This window comes from Melospiza melodia, chromosome 3 (assembly GCF_035770615.1).
Source record: "Melospiza melodia melodia isolate bMelMel2 chromosome 3, bMelMel2.pri, whole genome shotgun sequence".
NCBI classification, from domain to species: Eukaryota; Metazoa; Chordata; class Aves; order Passeriformes; family Passerellidae; genus Melospiza; species Melospiza melodia.
Genome location: NC_086196.1, coordinates 28,337,383 through 28,356,779, shown reverse-complemented (window position 1 = coordinate 28,356,779; position 19,397 = coordinate 28,337,383).

Here is a 19,397-nt window from a genome sequence, read left to right as displayed (position 1 = left end):
TTCGGAAGCCTCAAGGCTTAAGAACTGGAAGTCATTTATTAATACTTAACATAAAATGTTAGCAATGTACAACTCAAGTAAGGCTTCCATTAGGTTTTTATTTTACTTTCTTATAAGGTCTGAGCACAAGGTACTTGTTTGTCCTTGTTCATAAAGCTTTTGGTCACATTTTTTTACAATCCAGCCATTTCAAGACTCACTAGTCTTTAATCTGGGTCTATTTGACTTCCCAGTATCTTCATAAGCAGTCTGTAATCTTTTTCCACACTGCAGTAAATTTTTCCTCTACCTAGCTTGCAGAAATCTGGTAATTATCAGCTCTGAGATGGGTCAAGCTATTTAAATCTTCCATGATGCAGTTCTCACCCTGCCCTCTCCAGAAAAACATTACACTTTAAAACTTCTCAGGTACTGTGAAATGTTGGGAATTCAGATCTCTTCCCATATCTCTGAATTAACCCTTCAAGCCCCAGCAGATTCTGTTTCTCCTGTTCCCCCCTCCCTTGGGCCCATAGATCCCCCAAATGTCAGAGTTCCAACTAAGACCTAGTGCTTGGGGACTAAGGGAGCACTGCCAACAGGAAACATCTGATTTCCAGCGCTTTTTTTCCACAGCTTTCAACGAGAGGCTACATAGTTAGTAGCACCTCAAATTGGGCAGGAGGCCAAAGAATAAAGTTAGATAGCTGTTCACATCACTGTCTGTTTGTTTTGACATCCCAGGTGCCTAAAAATCACATCCATCACTGGTCTCTTCCTCTCATGCTGGAGCAGCAGGCAGCCCCACAGCACTGCCATACTCTTATAGGAGCTTTGACCACTTATAGTCCAGTTTTGATGTGCTTTAAGAAAAATAATTTGGGATGGGGACTCTGTTCTACAGCACATTTACAAATAGGGGTTGCAAGGCAGCCCTCATGTAACAATACTTTTCTGATATGAACTTAACCTATCTTCTCTGACTTCCTATTTTCTTCCCCTACAATGGGATATGCAGCAGGGGTCAACAGCCCTGCTTGTGCTGTTAGTCTGGCTCTTGTAAGTCTGAAGTGCATTCTCTGTGAACTCCAGTTACAACAGACCCTGACTAAAGCCTGAGTCAGCTCCCCAAGGGATACCAGTCTGCAGATTTTCCTTAAGACAAACAGCATGATGCAAAACAAGAAACTTGAAATGACAGGAGAGACAAAGGCAGGGGGACAGATTACAAAGCAATACCCTCTTCTTTTTGCAACCAATATTTGTCCTGCCTGAAAGGCCAGCATTTGAAGGTTATCTTTATTGATTCACTGTATTGATCCCTATGAAAGCAAGACACAAAGAAGACACTGAGCTTGCACAAATTTTACCCCTGGAACAAGCACAGGCAGCCAGCCACAAGTAGGCCATCCTGGATCAAACACTGCAGAGCACCTCATAGCCAAATTTCATGCAAACTTCCACTTTTAAAAAATTATTACACTACTTAAATAACTGAAAGTGTTCCTGGAAGTCCCAGCTCTGCACACACTAGGATCTCCTTGAATCAAAAGTGGCCCTAAGAGGCCTAGCTTTAAATTAATCCTTCTTGAACCAAGGATTGTCTGAGATAGCTGTATTTGTAATGAAACCAGCTAGAGTAGACAAGGTAGATGACATTTCAGAGAGCTTCTATAGAGATTAATTGTGGTTTAGGGCAAATTTAGGAGGAAACCTCCAAATGGGGTCCCTCCAGAAAGCAAACCCAAGCAGGCTCACCTCCAGTTGGTTTGGGAAAAAAATTCCTTGGAGAAAAGTGGAAAAAACTTTTTATTTAACAAGAAAAGTACGCACAAGCATAAAAATAAATAATATTAAACAATAAAACCTCTAATTGTTCTGAAGAGATGGCAAATTCAGCAAGTCATTGTCGTAGGCTGTAACTCAGCTTGCTCAATCTCTCGTCAATCCCTCTTGCACTGTAAAATGCCACATCCCAGGCCCCAGTGGGCCACAGGTGTGAGCTGCTGGTGCTCCTGTGGGTTTTCAGTCCAGAGCAGGTTTGAACAGTTCCAAGAAAAAGAAAAAACATAGTCCAGGGAACTTCACTGCCTCAGCTAGCTAAAAAACACTAACTAAAAAGCAAAGGAGAGCCTTCTCCTGCTGTCCATCCATGCTGCAGACAACACAGTCCAGGAGAGAAAAATGCTGAAGCTCTCTATGTTTTGAAAACAACTGCCTCAGACATTCCACTGCTTCTCCTTCTCCCCCCACTTCACTAGTTTTAAAGGTGCAAAACTTATTTCTGGGCTAAACAGAAGAATGGGCATACCAGTCAGCATCATAAAGTTACCCTAAGACAATTAATCTTCCAAAGTAATATCTATTCAGTTAGTGTTATGCCATCCTTGTGCATGTGATTCAAGTACCACTCAGTGTTTTGGATGGCTGAGTGATTAATTTTCCTTCTTAGGCCCTGCAGGAAGAACAGATGGCACAGTCAGCACACCAGACAGTGATAAAACAAAGGCTGGCATCAAGTTTCAAAATTAAGTTTTGATAACTGATCCCCGCAGTATATTTAAAATTAAGCTATGATAACTGAAACCATCTTCCATTCATGATCAATGGCTTTTCTTTCTTGAAAGGAAAATTCAGACCTACATTCATATTGACTACAAATCATCAAAGACAGCTTGCTGTGCAAATAGCACAGAAATGGTATCCATTTCTTATTTGCTTATGTGTGAGGAATACTTGAAACAGACTTTCCCAATTAGACAAGATCTTCCATATACCTTGAAAATGCTTGGTGTTTGGTAAAGACTGTTTTCTCATAATATGAGGAAAAGTTACAAACTTGGAAAAGATATATTCTAAACAAGCTATAGCATTGTTTAGTGGAAATAGCATTTAATTAAACTTAGTGTCTTTAAAAAATTCCAGATTTAAAAGGCCTGAAGCCATAAAAAACCTATCTTAAAAAAAGGAGGCAAGAAATATCTGAGTTGAAACCCATTTCTTAACCTGCTAACAATGAGTTCAGGCCAGATTACCTGATTTTCAGCATTTTCTACAAAGTTAATCTTTATATTGAAGCTTTCAAAAATATGGTAGATTTGTAAAAAAGAGGGAAGGGGGTTTCATGGGCTGTACACCTGGGAGAAAACTTCATTGAAGTTTTAGAGCAGCTTGCTGTGACCATGTCTTAGCAATTATGGAAGTTCAATGGTAAAAAAAAACCCAAAGTACTTGTGCTCATTTGGTCATCCAAACGTAACAGTTTTACTCTAAAATGAAAAGTAGATACAAAAACCTGTTAGCACAATTTTCTGTGCTTCAAAAAAGATTTTGTTGCATAGAAGTTCAGAACATTGTGACAATGAAGGGCTCATAAATCAGAGTAAAGCATGAAAAGAAACTTTCATCTCGCCGGAAGCTAGTTTAAAACCACATACTACATGCATGATTTACTTATTCTAAGGCCTCCACCTCATGCAATTTCACATTCCAAACATTAGGACTGGAATTAGGAATTTCACATTCCAAACATTAGGACTCCATATAATAACTGTTCTATCAGCTCAATTCCAGAGCATGGCAAAGCTTTCTTCCATGCAGAATTGCATTGTTTTGCAGGTCCCTTGCAATGGTTTATTCTTATCAAAAGCACAGTGGAAATTCTTTGCAAAGTACCAGTTAGCAATCTTAACCATGTATTTGACACAGAAAAGTAACAACGTTCTCATTAAGTTTTAAAATTAACATTATTTCAATATTAAATTAGATTAGATTAGTCTGCTCTCAAGGCCATTCAGAGATATGATTTGAATGGATAAAAACCACCTGCTCTGTGGGTATGGAATCTGTCATATCATATCTCCCCATGCTAATCTCCATTTAAAAACTCTCTTCAGCTTGTTTAAACCCTAAAACACCGAGACTGAAAACAAAACAAACCAAACTGGCTAATTTCAATCTAATTTACCTGAATCTGAATAGATGGAACTGTAATATCCTATGTCAGTACCTGATCTACTGTTCTCATTGTTTGTTCAGGCTCCCATAAGTTTTTATAAAGGGAAAAAAAAATTGATTTCCAGAAACATGCCCAAATTTACTAGTTTTCCTGTATTGTCAGAGATACTAGGAGAAAAGCAATGATTTACTGTAGTTTCCGCAGGATTTTGCTATTTCCTTCCCAGTTTGGTTAAAAGTACTGCTGAAGCAGCCACACACCAGAGTTGAGTGGACAGCTGGTGACTGAAAGGCTATCTATGCTGTAACTGCAATTGCAGCTGTCATCACCTTTGGTAAGTTAGTCAAATGTAATCAAGCCCTTATTGAATGTGCATCAATGTTGTCTGCTGTGCTAGGCTGCTTATTCTTCCCCACACAAATTGACCATTAAATTGAGAACCCCCTGCAACTGGTAGTTTTCTGTATTATGCAGATGTAAGAGCTCAACACAGAGCATCTTGACTTCACAGTTCTGGCAGATTCTGTCTGTGGTTTACACATATTTGGTGCCTTATCCTGGAATTTTAATGTAGTCTCAACACTGTCTCTTTCTCCTCTCCCCTGCTCTAGATAAGAGGTACAGTCATAGCCCATCTATGGGTATGGGCTAATACATCTTTTGGGGACATAACAAATAAATTAATATTCATTTGACTTCACTCCTCATCATTAAGGTCCATCCTTCAGTGCTGGGGTACAAGTGTCAGGTGTTCTTAGAGCACCTTATGATTGTAGTCATAATTTGCTGTATGAGCAAAGCACTTGAAAATTAGAAAACCATGGAATCATTTAGGTTGGAAAAGACCTTTAAGATAATCAGGTCCTGCCATCAACCTAGCACTGCCAAGTGCACCACTAAAACATGTCCCTAAGCACCATGCTACTTGTCTTTTAAAAATCTCCAGGGATGAGGACTCCACCACTTCTCTGGGCAGCCTGTTACAATGCTTCACCACCTTTTCAGTGAAGAGATTTTCCCTAATATCTGATCTAAACCTCCCCTGATGCAACTTGAGGTCATTTCCTCTTGTCCCTTTGCTTATTACTTGAGAAAAGAGACTGACCTCCACCTGGCTATACCCTCCCTTCAGGTAGTTGTGGACAGTGATAAGATCTCCTCTGAGTCTCCTTTTCTCCAGGCTAAACAATCCCAGCTGCTCTTCGTATGACTTGTCCAGACCCTTCACCAGCTCAATTTCCCTTCTCAGGACATGCTCCAGCACCTCAATATTTTCTTGTAGCGAGAGGCCCAAAACTGGACACAGGACTCAAGGTGTGTCCTTATCAGTCCCGAGTACAGAGGGGCAGTCACTGCTCTGGTCTTACTGGCCACATTATTTCTTTCAAAAGCATGACATTACTGGCAAGTATTATGAACCAGAATCTGTACTCTGAAAGCTGTATCCTATGTTCTTCTTTTACCAAGCCAGTAACACACAGTAGGACATTCCACTTGCACATTTACTAGTTACATTCAAATAATATGTCTTTTAAAGAAACAAAGGTTTTTCTCCATGCTATTGTTAGGACACTGCTCCTCCTAACTTCAACTAAGTGCTGCTCCTTCACAGAGAGAACGCTGCAAGAATCCTGAGAACATGAAAGACTCTACTTCAATAAAAATTTCTCCCTGCTCTGTCTTCCCTTACAATGCAGTGTTATTCAATGCTTTTCACTCTCTTACTGCTGTGCTACCTCCCACACTAGGTTGCAATAACTATTAGATCAAGGCAAATTGAATTAAAAAACACACACACAAAAATAATTCTTTAGACACCTGGGGGGAGTGAGCTTTTATCCTGTATCAGTTCTATAGTCCAGTTCAAGTAATTCAGATCCAAAAGCAGTTGCAGCATCCCAGCCAAAACAATGTCCTAGCTCTGGAAGTGAAGAGCTAAGAAGCTTGAGTTAGGGCACACTATACCTTGGGATTCTCTCCACCCAGCAAAGGATTTATGAAGAGAGGTGAGGCACAATAAAAGCCAATTGAAAGACAATTCTATTTTCAAGTACTTGAAAACAGATCCTGACTAAAGGAGATCTCAGGCTTAGTAACTTTATTATACACACTAATTCCTTTTCACAACTATTCAGCAGACTACTCAAAATCCAGCTAGCTAAAAAAAACAAGCAAAAACAGTTGAAAATTTTATTATTACTGCTGTAAAAGCTGCATTTTAAAGATAATAATGAAAATGCTAAAACTAAATATCCTTTCCTGTGTGCATTTCTGTTGAAGCCTGTAGTAGACATTGTGGAAGTAAAATGAAAGCATTGTTTGTGTAATAGTCTTAACATTACCTTGAAAGCAAAACCAAAACACAAATCTACTCAAACATGCAGCCATAGTAACCATCAACAAAACCTCAGGAAAGCATTGTTTCGTTATTCCTACAGACCTGAAATTTTAAATGAAATTTTAAAACAAATACAAATTTAAAAATTGCTGTTAGATCTGTGGAGTTTCTTTGGATCAGGGGAAAAAATATATGACCATAGCAGATTATAACTATGGCTAGTTGAAAAGAGTAAAATCACTGTTGTATATGCAGTTGCCAGGTGGTCATGAAGTGCAGAGCTCCCCTTTGGAAGGCCTCAAGGCAGCAAAGGCCACAAATGCAACTTACTCTAACTACAGTTTGCAGAATGGCTTTCTATGAAGTATTTTCTTACTCTCACTGTGAGGAAGGGTATTTCTACTTAACATCCATAGGACAGTGCTACAAAAACCATCATATGTATGAGACCAGTACCCCCTGCTCCTGACCCTACATTGTATGGTTGGGATAACCAATGCTGTTCTATAAGCCAAGCAGCTGCTCTCTGTAACCAAGTAGGTAATGTATTTATTCACTTTCCCTCATTATCAGGCCCTGAAGGTCCTATGAACCAAGCAGACAAAGCAAAGAGATTTCTTCTTCCCCTCCCAACCCGCCTCAAGGTTGCTGGGCGCCAGGATAATTACTCCCTTGCCTGCCAGCCCTGGAGGCCCCAGGCACCCAGCCAGAGAGGTGCTGTTGACCCTGAGGGAAGCCTAACAGCACACAGAGCTGTAATTGTAAGTTAAGTTGTATTATAAATGCTGTATTAGGATACTTCTTAATTGGACTACCTTCATTCTGCTTCTAGAAATCCAGTGCCATTCTAGCGATAAATTCTTTGATATACTAATTTTAATAGTTTGCTAAGAAAATAAAGCTTTAATTGCTACTACAGGTTATCATCATGATCATCCTTCTGCCTAAGATCCCTAAAAGAACTTGTCTGTCCCCTTAGCATTGGGTGACACAGGTATAGATATCTCAGGACTGAACACATGAATTCAGTCTGTGTGTATGCCATATATGTATATATACATATATATAAATATATATCTACCAAGCAGTGGGAATGCCCAGTTCTTAATGGAGTCCTCTCTGCCTGGACTAGACACCTTTCTTCAGACTCCAGGGGACCACAGACCAATCACATCCTGTACCACATACATGTTCTACAAGTTCAGCACCTTGCCCCAAATGCCAGCGTAGGAAGTGAACAAAGCATTCCATACTGTCAGCCTCAGAAGTTACCAAGGTCATTGTTTCTACTATAGCCCAGTCAGCTCAGTTCCCTTGGAAAATACTGTTTTTACTACCAGTGTAGAATAAAACAAAGGACAAGACTTTCCTCTCTTCTCTGAAAGATGCAGGAGCACTCTGGAAAAGCTACTGTCACTTCAGTAATACACCAGTCCCCATCCTGCTCCAAGCTGCCAAATCAGTTATGGCAACAGCTGAGCTTTCCACATTTAGGGCGTGTTAGTTGTAGGACTCCAGTTTCTGACTCATCCTCACTGACAGGACAGCTGGAGAGGTTAAAGACATCTGACAAAGGCATTTTGAGTCACCCCACTATCTAAAGGATAAAATCATTATGATTTGAATCAAGAGTCTAACCCTTTAAATACTCATTTGAGATAACTCATGTAAGCCATCATTGCTATACTTAACTAGCACACGGATTTGAAGAAAAGGCTGCATCATAGAAGAAAATAATATCAAATCAGTGAAGTAAGTCAACATGCTTTTTCAAAAAAGCTTGGTTAACCCACCAAGATTTGGATACTGACATGCCAGACATGACATATTATGCACAGGTATTTAAGCCTCATTTCCCTGAGCATTCTTATAGGGAAGATCCAAATGTGGATGCAATGCTCATTTGAGTGTTGAAGAGTCCTAACATAGTATCTGCTGTGGTGATACAGATAAAATAGGATCAGTTCTGCTTGTTCCTTCTTTCTTGATGCAGTCTAGGTTTGTGCCAGTGACATGGTGCTCTGCTCATCCCCGAGTGGCTGTTGATGAGAACTATACCAGTGCAAAGCTGTTTATACTGACTCAAACACATACAGATTTCTCATTTCAAAACCTTTTCTACCATGAGGTAAAAGGAACTGTGTTAGAAGACACTAATATTAAATACACAAGAATTATTACATAGAAGACTGTGGGTGTATGCAGCTCTATTTAGATACTGGTCTGGATCTGGTAAAGAATATAGAGATATTGCATTGAATCAATTACTCAAGACTTTTTTTAAAGCCATGCATAGGCATTGTCAGACATGTCCTACACTGACAACAAAAGTTTGGCTTTTTTTCAAGGAAGAATAAAATGTTTTGTTGCTGCATAAACAAGTAAAGGACCAATTCTTAATATATAGTTTAAAGGTTTATGGGAAGAGTCAGAGGCTGACATGCACTGTATATGCCTGGGCAGTTCTGCCTACTATTTTATCTCTTTTCTAAAGGGAAAGCTTCCTAGGGCAAGCTGTCAGAGCATTGGTAAAAATGGAAAGAGCCATTACATCTAGCCCTACCACCTGTTTTCTTTTTCCACTGTGGGATCACAAGATCTATGACTTAAAAGCAGTTTAAGTTCAAGGCTGCACCAGTGGAAGCATTACTTGTGAAGTATGCTCGGAAATCCAGGGGAGCCTGCTGCAAAATCTACAGTTTGTGAACTGCAGGCAGCTCTAAATTTGTTAGTATTTTTAGATCAATAATTACTGAGGTAAAGCAAGAAGTAGCAACCTCTGCTGCTTTGTAAATATACAATGCTTTATACCACAACATCCCAAAATCACAGTGTTGTTTTGGATGAAGATTATCAAGTGAAAATCACTCACCTCTCAGAAAACATAACTTGCTAGCCAAACAAGAATATATCCTCTTTTAGGCTCCTTAATTTCTTAGTGTCTTGGAAAACACATTCAGATTCTCCCCAAGTCTGAGACATTTCACACTGCCTGCCCTAATCACAAATAAACTTTTGCTCTTTGCTTTCCACAAACCTCAAGTCATTTTACTAGAAACAAAAATGTCCCCCACAGACATTATCAACAACTGTCACAAATGCTGATTTTAGATTAAAAGCTTCCAAATAAGATTTTTATTAAAAGTAGAGGTTGGTTGATTTTGTAGTAGTAGTGGAATGTGTTTGGGCAAAATGAGCCACAAAATTTTATGTTTGATTTTTATTGTAAATGACTTCACACAGCAGTATCTTAGCATCATCATTTGATGTAGTCTAAAAACATTTATAGGCAGATGAACTGTAAGGAATGTGACCAAGGGAAAAAAAAAGCCAGCTCATGCTGTAGGATGGAACAGATAGTTCTAGCATACTAAAAATAAAAAGAAAGCATTAACTCATCATGTGCTGTGCAACCCCAAGTTATTTAGAAGTGTTCCAATAAAAGGTAACCCCAATAAAAATTAGACCTACTGAAAAAAACAACCAAAAGTGACTGAAGCCAGCCACGTGCCTCCTTGCATAAAATGAGCAGAAGTTTTAACTAACAATTTCGTTTCTTTGATTTTATGCACACGTTAGGATAACATTCATCCAGTTATGGAGTTTTTCTTGGTAACATGATTAGTAACCATGCCAGACAGGAGTTGAAATGCAAGTGATGAGCAAATTTTGGGTTGTACACAGCCCACAGCTGTGTTTTTCTTAAATGACTGACTTGTTTTGCACATCAGTTTTAGTGACTTCTTATGGAGTAAATTCCATTTTAACCCCTGTGTTCATATTACTGTGCTTATGCACATTCTCTCTCAAACTGTATGATCAAAGGTGTAAAAAAGGATAGTTCTTCACTAAAGCAAAGGATCCTATCAGCAAGTCAAATTGTTTGATATCACAGAATCATGTCATTTCAACTATATGTTAATTTTCAGCATTTTTGGAAGTCACAAGCACCATGGGCACCTCTGTGTGCATACACAGTAAATAGTCAACAAACAAATTATTTTTCCCATAACTTTACACTGACAATAGGGACCAGATCTGGATTATTTCTTAGAATGTTTCAGCTAATGATCTTGCAGTTGGAGGGAAGCCTGAGGAGACTTAGGAGAGGTAAATCTTTTAAACAACAGAAATGCTTCAAACTACAACAGAGTAAACAAATTCTACTGACTGTAGCAGGGAAGTTGGTGAAATAATTTAATGACACCAAAACTTTGTGCAAATCTTGATCTAATTTTCACTTTGTTTATAAAGTGCTGGCTGTTTCATATACCCTGCAGCAGAGATGTGAAATAACTTAGTTGTACTCTGAGTTCCTCAGAATTAGCAGCAAGCTTCTCAATCTCAGCCTTCTTGAAGTGCTCACTCATACTATTTGGGTAGGCAGCTCCAGGAGCATACAGACTGCAATCACTACATTTTCTTAAACTTTTGTTCTGTTCTCTTGGAGTCAAAACACAGTGGTCTGCCTATCAACTTATTTGGTCTTTTGATTCTAGCAAAGAAGTTAAAGCATAACTACAAAATAGGACACATTTGCTCAACAACTTCTCAACACCAACCCACCAGAAAGCATGGAGGAAAATTTATCCATGTAAAAAAAGCTTCATTAAATTACCATTCTGCAAGATAACCTGACATCAGCAAAAACATATGCCAAAGATTAACACACTCTTAAGCATATTCTAGAGAGGCAGTTTTAAACCAAAGGACACCTGGTTCAAATTTGTTGGATTTTGCCTGGCACATCTCAAGTATTACCTGAGCTGTCTGAAAGAACAGCAGTGGATTCAAAACAGCAACAGCTTCATGTCTTTGTTTTGTTCAGGAAGGTGTATCTCATTAGCATGTCAGATGGTAGTTCCAGAGTCCACAATGTACGTTCATTCTGGCATACCCATATGCTGAATACTATTCAAAGTCCCTTTTAAGAGCCTAACTAGAATACCTGTTCTTAACAGAGAAGTTGCACTAACAACTGGCACGTGCACTCCTTGGGTAGGGAGCCAAAAAAGCCCATTCCCACTTCAGACCAGCACTGAACCCAAGCTGCCATTCTGAGGCCTTTACTTTTGTACATGGCAGAACTCCACACTCAACAGCAAGAGCTGAAATGCATCTGTGTCATGACTCACTTGGAGCAACTGTTGGAACACAACAACTTACAGTGACTGAACACACTGTCCTCATCACTGCCCATATCTGCCTTAACTCCACTTACAACAAAAACAGAAAACCCAAGCAAACAAAAACCCCAAAATTCACTTTTCAACTCATAATTTACCAAATAAAAACAAGTAATACCCTGAAAACCAGCAGGTCTGTGAGGAAAGAGTCTCTACAGAGCCAGAAAAATGTCAGTGTTTCTCATCCTTGTTCTGCCACCAGAAGGGACCCTTCCCAGCCTTCTTGTATCTTACTAGAACTTGCAAAAGCTCTATTTCTTGTTCTTATTCAGGAACAAAAAGGACAGGTAGGGTTATGGATCAGCCCACTATTGTTAGCTATCTCATTACTCTTTTCAACATTCAAACGTGTAATATCTACTGATCCTTCCCAACATGCCCTCCTACCCCACACAATACTCTTCCTTTCTCCTACTACTAATTTTCCCCTTTTTAGTTTAAAATCAGTTAACTCAAACCAGCTGTGATCACAAGCTCAAAAATGCTGAACCAGCTGTCATGAATCAGGGCAACTTCAGCCGCAGCTGAAGGCAAACAGGATACAAGAAGGAAGGACATTAGTTCAACTTGGTTACAGAAAAGCTCTCTCCTCCTTGTTGCACAACGCTAAACTTCAAGATCAAGCTAAGCTTCCTTGCTTAGCTAGATCTAAAAATTCTGGAACTGTTTTCCTCCTAAAATTAAATACACTGCTCTTACTCTTTAGCTGTCCTTTTCTGTGTTTGAGATGTGTCTGCTCCAACTCTTCGTTGATCAAGACCACCAACTCCAGCTTCAACTTTGGTTCTGCTTCCTGTCCCATGACATTAATTTTCCAAACTCTGAAAGGAAAAAAAAAAGGCATCTCAATGGTTGCTTTTAGGCAAAAAACCCCTCAAACAGAAACAAACAAAAAAATCCCAGCCCCAAACTTTTCCCTGTACAAGGCTGCATTTTTCTTTGAAACAATTAAATCTTTAATCAATGTAAAGCGAAATAAAAATAAAATTCATAACTGTATGGCCCTATTTAATTTATGTTGCAAGGAATTATTGAAGTTTAGCTTAGATTATACAAGAAATGTGAGGAAGAGTGCTACAGTCACAAACAGAAATGACAGTATTGAATAACCTCTAAAATGGCCTTGCTTCAGCACAGTTTAGGGACAACAGAGAGCGTAGATCTTCTTTGAATGGCAGAATCAAGTAGGTTGGAAAAGACTTTGGACACCATCAAGTCCAGCCTATGACCTAACATCACCTTATCAACTAAACCATGGCACTAAGTGCCATATCCATTCTTTTCCTAAACAGCTTCAGGGACATGGCTCTACCACCTCCCTGACAGCCCATTCCAGTAGTAGGTTTGCTCTTAAGTGTAGGTACTACAGAGCATATGAGGGCTTTGAGCTTCAGTCATTAATAACACAAATGAGTTGATCAACATCAACAAGGATCAAGAATGGGCTTCCTAACACTGTATTTCCAAATTCAGAAATGTGATTCATTGAATTTACCAAAATCCCTTTTTCAGAGAAAGGTAAATTTTCTGACATTTTGATCTTCATCCCTACATTTAACAATATAATTTTTTGTCAGTAGGGTTGTTTAGTGCTTTTATATGGTCCTCTTATGACTGCAGCTCTAAGGCCACCAATTCATTTTCCTGCTCTTTCAGTAGGGCATACTATTTTTATACAGTCCCTCAAAAACCCTCTCCTCTCTGAAGGCTCCAAACCCCATTTCTTTCAATATTTTGGTTGTATCAGAAGTTTAAAATAAATAAATCTTTTAAAATTCAGAAAATTGATCTTTTCTATTCCCAAAAAAGGATCTGGCACTTTAAAGTTCAGTAGGGAAGTGAGTGTTCCCAGATGAAAATCCAAAGGATTTGAAAAAAAAAAAGTACTCGTTTAATTTAAAATTTTTACCATGCTTGCTGAATTACAGCCCCTTACAACTAGCATGTAAAAGATTAAACTCAAGTTACATAACATTCTTGCTCAATAGTTCAGATATTAAGTAGCATAGCAAGACTTTATGTAGGATATCTTTCAGGAAGTGAATATTTTCCAGATGAGTCTAATAATAAAGCTTACTCCTCAATTTCCAAATATTGAGATTACTGTGCTAACAGTATAGTGTGACTACTAAAACATTTTGTTCAACTTTGAGATTCTTTGTCTCAGGACTGAACAGATGCCAATTCAACACTGCATGATATTAACTTGAAGGTTTAAAAATATTTTAAAGAACAGCAAGTTAGAATGACCACATGTAGGTAGTAAGAATTACTGTCATTTGTGGCATATTTTCACAATGCCATGAAGAACCCACTTTTTTCAATCAGATATTTGACCCTGAAAAATACACAACAGAACACATGAGAACTGTTCCAGTTAAGCACCTGGTTTTTCCTTTTAATTTAAACACCCACACCCCTTAACACTGAGACTACCCAAAAACTGCACTGGTGCTATACAGAATGGAGTGAGAGCACTCTTACAGGGAGGTCACAAAAGTTACTTCATATTTTTCAGTGTATACACTCCTTGTTGTTTTCATATTATTTAGATCCCCGTTGGCAATAAGAAAAACAAACACTGCAAAAACTCCATTAGCTGCATCAGCATTAAGTGATGATAGTTATTACTAAGCTAAAAAGCTAATGAGAGTTAGAGCCTAGGGACAAATGAAAAACATCTGAGAGGAAGAATTCCTTTCTCAACATCTTTAGGGAGGATCAAGTAGAACTGACTGTTTACTACTATGAATTAACTACTTTGTTAATTGTAACATCTATCCATAAGCTGTGAATTCAAATGCAGACTGAGTGAGCTGGAGGCATGACAGCACAAATTTGTGTTGAACATCACCAGTTAGTCTAGAGAGGAGTGTAAGTTCTTGGGGTTTGTGATAGAACAGTTACTGGCTGAGAATACAGGGAAAACAAAGAAACAAACAAACAAAACAAATTTTATGGGAATAGAGACCAGTAGTTTTAAACTTCTATCTCAAGGGTATGGATTGTTTACTTTTAAGGGACCTGCAAAAGACATCTGGTAAAAAACAAATCTAAATCTATTAATATTACAAGTGCTGTATATGTATGTTCTTACCTACCACTTTCATGACCAGTGACACTAATTGAGAAAATGGCATGAATCTGTGTCAGGGGAGGTTTAGGCTGGATATCAGGAAAAGGTTTTCCACCCAGAGGATGGTTGGGCACTGGAGAGCTCCCAAAAAGGTGGTCACAGCATCAAGCTGACAGAGTTCAAGAAGTGTTTGGACAACACTTTCAGGCATGTGGTGTGACTCTTGGGGCTCCTGTGCAGGGCCAGGAGTTGGACTCAATGATCCTGATGGGTTCTTTCCAACTCCGCATATTATAAGACAACAAATTTTTCAGGAGTTCCTTTCAGAAATAGGCTTGAAACAGATTTAGACGTAGAATTCGAACACCAGAAGGTGTTATATTAAAAAAATGGTTTGGAAAAAAGTGTCTGTCATTTACAAGCACTTGTGTAGAAGTATAAATTTTAAGTAACTCAAATAACTATGAAGCAAAAGGACTAAAACCCCGCTAGCCACACATTTAGATTACTTGACTGTCAAGAGATGAAATTTCTTAAATTGGATCTGAAAAAAGAGACTGAAATTTTAAGAGGAACCCATAGGAGATACTATAGTAGAGATACAGACAATGCAGAACACCTGGCCAAATGTTTTCAGAAAGTGAAAGTTTCACTATTGCTTTCATTTAGTGGTTTTGTTTGTTTGTTTGGGTTTGTGTCAGGCCAAGAGTTGGACTATAAGATTGTAATGTGAGGGGTTTTTTTGGGGGGTGGGGAGGGGAGGAGGGAATGTGATCTGGAGAACAGACCACTTGCCACTCCAGTTAGTAAAAGTATTTTTTCCTACATCAGTTGAACTCCAGATGTTCATTCACAATCAAGCTAAGCAACATGTGAGTTATTGTTTTCACTTATAAGACAAAAACCTCAGAACCATGAGGTGGCATTAACTATATTAAATTCCTCTGTCCTAACATTAAGAATGCTGTAACTTCCAAAACAACACAAGAGATATGAATCAGAAGAGTACTGATACCCAGGTAAGGATAGATAAGGTAAGGATAACCTACTAGCAACTGACCAAAATTCATTTAATACATAATTTTCAAGAGCCATAATAAAAGCCTTGGAGAAGGCTACAGCTGGAGGTTTATATATTACTTATGAGAGTATTGTAACTTCAATAACATCGAAAACACAGAGCTCTGACTTCAGATAGTCATTAGAAGACTTGAGGAATGGTTGCACATTTTAATAGAAAAGTAAATGCACACAGTTTATGAAAATGTATATTTTTGGGCTCTATGGCTATATTTTCTGCTCTTACAAAAATCAGTTTTCTCAATAACTAATTAGATCACAGTTAAAAACCCCAAAAACTTACATAATGAACAGCCATGAGCCTTAAATTGCCTGCAAAAAAAATATTACTAATGAAGCAGAGGTACTACAGGTATTGTTGACAGTGTGAAAACCACCAGAGCAAAGGTGTCTTGCTGTCTCCCTCCTCTTGATCATTTTAACTGCATAGACAGATATGTCATATTGATACTTCTTATATACAAACACATTTCTAAGATAAGGAAAGACATTAAATATTTAACCTGAAATACCTCAGAATAATCAGGTGTAAGTAAAGAATTCTGGAGAGAAGCAAAATAAACCTCCACAATATTTTACCTGTTTGAGCCAAAATTTGTCTTGGAAGTCCATACAGTTGGCAAACACAGGTGGACACAGTATGCTCCTCCGTGTCAGAAGTACTTAAGTAAGCTGAACATAATGACACAATTTTAAACCATAGCAAGTTTTATGTTTTAGCATCACTCTGGAGCTATGGTTACTCACTGCCTCAACAGAGCTATCGATGCCTCATTGTTTCTGCATTAAGATCAATAATTTCCTTTCAAAGGGCTCTTTTTCCCTTGAAAGTTCAAGGGGAATATTTCAGTGGATCTTAAAAAAGCCTATCATTTACAGAAGAAAAGGTGAAGGGAGATTGGAATGTTGTAAGCAACATTAAACTCTTTAAAACAATCATGCTCCTGTAAAGCCTATTTACATGAAAACAGAGATCTGTGGAGATAAAACAGGGCAAGTAAAGAGACCATTACTGACACATTCTAACACTTCATTAGTTAAACTGCTTTTAAGTGTAATCGTTATCTCAAACAGGAAATAATCTTGCATAAAGTAGATCTTGTAAACAAGTTTCTAATATCCCTCACTCAGTAACTGGAAGGCAACAATAAATGTCCCATGAAGCATTGTACTGCTGATGCACACAAATTAGTTTTAAAGCAAACATGACATGGTGATAGATTACACCTGCTTATACCTGAAACATGGATGACCTTTAGGTTCCCAGAGTTATAAATATGGATCTCACTTACTAAAAACGTGCTCTAAATTGATGGTGAAACATGCCAGAGGCACTGCAAAGCAAAATTTTCCATTTCAATTTAGACAGATTTTGTTTCCCAATTTAATTACAATTCACAGTGATTAAAGAGGACTTTACATCTCAAGTATAAAACCCCCTAGACCTGAAAAGAAGGGTGCATATGGCAAACAAAAGAGGAGAGAAATGGTGTGATTACATAGAAAAGCACACTGTTCAGACTTGAAAATGGTTACCATGTTGCTGTACATTTAGACCATGAAATCTGCAAGTCAGGCAGTGTTTCTATGGAGAGGTAATTCCTTTTATTAGATTAACTAATATAGCTGGAAGAAAACCCTGATGAGCGTCTGGGCACATAAGCCTTCTGAGGTCACCATGTGACCAAAAGCTTGTGTGGCAGCCTGTCCCATTACAAGCCAGTGTAATAAAAGACAACTACCTCCCTCCACAAACCTCAGCTGATATATATCATTTTACCGCACTTAGTCTCTGCAAAGAGATGATAGTGAAAAATCAGGATACTGGTTTAGCAAGATTCATGTAGTTTCAAGACTGTTACAGCACTTCATCAAAATGTCATGCACAGCAAAAAATCTAGGCCAAATAAAAAGTGCCTTGATATATCAGAAAGCATTGCATTTTTGGGAACTCCCTAGATTGAGAAAGCAGCACCCTTACACTATGTTAATTTTGTAATGCAATTCAGTGGAAAAAGGCAGCAGGAAGAAATTGAATCCCTGGGGACTGGGAAGAACTTCATTATTGTAATGGTGTTTAATAAAAGAATTTTTTGTATTTCAGAAGCTGTTTCTATTAGAAAACATGAAGCAACATGGGAGAGGAAGTTGGCTAACAATCATCATGAACAGATGATTCACCTGAAGAAGCAGAAATGATGTACTGACAAATTATCCAAGGTACTGACACCGTCTCCTGAAGTAGCTTTAAAGATCAACTCTTCAGGAAAGTGTTCAAAAGTTGTGAAAAGGTATCAGTGAGGTACCAGCCCTCAGATGGCACCTTGGCTTTCACCACTAGAGGTTCTCCAAGAAAAAAGGTTGTAGAAGAACATGACATGCTAAGCAGTTTAGATTCCCTAACTTTCTTTTACAAGATGTTAAATTCTGCTTAAGAAATGCATTCTCATAAATCAGTTGCACATCGGACTCAACAAACTGCAACAGGCATAAGGCACTCCAGGCATGCTGCATTTCAGCCACCTTCAGGCCTCTCAAAAGATGACACCTAAGCTAATGAATCCAGATTCAGGGAGCCATGAACATCTAAAAAGTAATTTATTGCATACTGGAAGAAGGTGACTTTAGAGATCTAATTTTCAAGTTAGAGTTCTTCAGTTTAGTAGTTTGATTATTTCTTGTCTTCCCTGCTTGATACCTGGTCACAAATAAAATTATTACTAAGTTGGTTAGTATTGGGATCCTAAAGATGTTATTTAGGAATGTAGTTCAGCATTGCTAAAAAAGGGCAGTGCTTTACCTAAATCAAATTCAGTGGCCCAGCCTATGAAATGCAGTACACAGTAAGCTGTTAGCTACCACATTTCATTAGCAAATCAGTCCAATCCCATTAAGCAGACCCCTATGGCAACCAGCAGTGGTGCAGGTTTATAATGGGATCGTTTTCCAGAGAAAAATTGGAATTACTTTTCCCAGCAGTACCCAAACATACAAGGATTTTGACTGTTGAGGATGAAAATAAGAAAAAAGAAAACAAGTAACCTCCCACCTATAAACCAAGAGAGAACACATATGCTCAGCTCTGATAAATACCTACTTTAGAGGGGTTTAACATACTGTTTTAATGGTCAAACTGTGGAATCAGTTACATCGTGCTTTCCTTGAACCTGATGAACTAACACCTTGTGTCAATCTCCTCTAGATCATGCTTACCAATTTCTGTGCAGGATAAAAGTCCCTAAAACAACCAAAATGGTTGTTGCCACTGAATAAAAGCAGTGGGAAAGAGACTAAACAAACGCTTAACAACTTACTGTAGTCAGTATCTTGTTGCTATTGTATTGAGTATGGCTAAATGAAGCAACACATAGAATCCTAAGCCTCAGAAGGTAAAAAAAGCCGACTTTATAAAAAACCAACTTTATTAAAAACACACATTTTTATAGACAATAATGATACAGGTGGACCTGGCTGGTCCTCAATCAATATTACTCACACCATTGGCTAATTAGATACAGTGCCCTTTTGTAAACATCCTTATGAGAAAACAACACCAGCTGCAAAGATTAGGAGTTGTTTTAATTCCTTCTCTGAAATGTCCCAAAACTTCAAGGAGCAATGCCTGGGAAAGTTTATCTGACTTTTTCCTCTGACCAGTTCTCAGCATCCACAACATCTCCTTCATATTCTCAAAAGGCTCATGGAAAGGAAAGCACATATCTGTGACCAGTATCCCCCACTGTGGTTAGCCTAACTAACAGCGTTTCGTAAGTCAAGCCA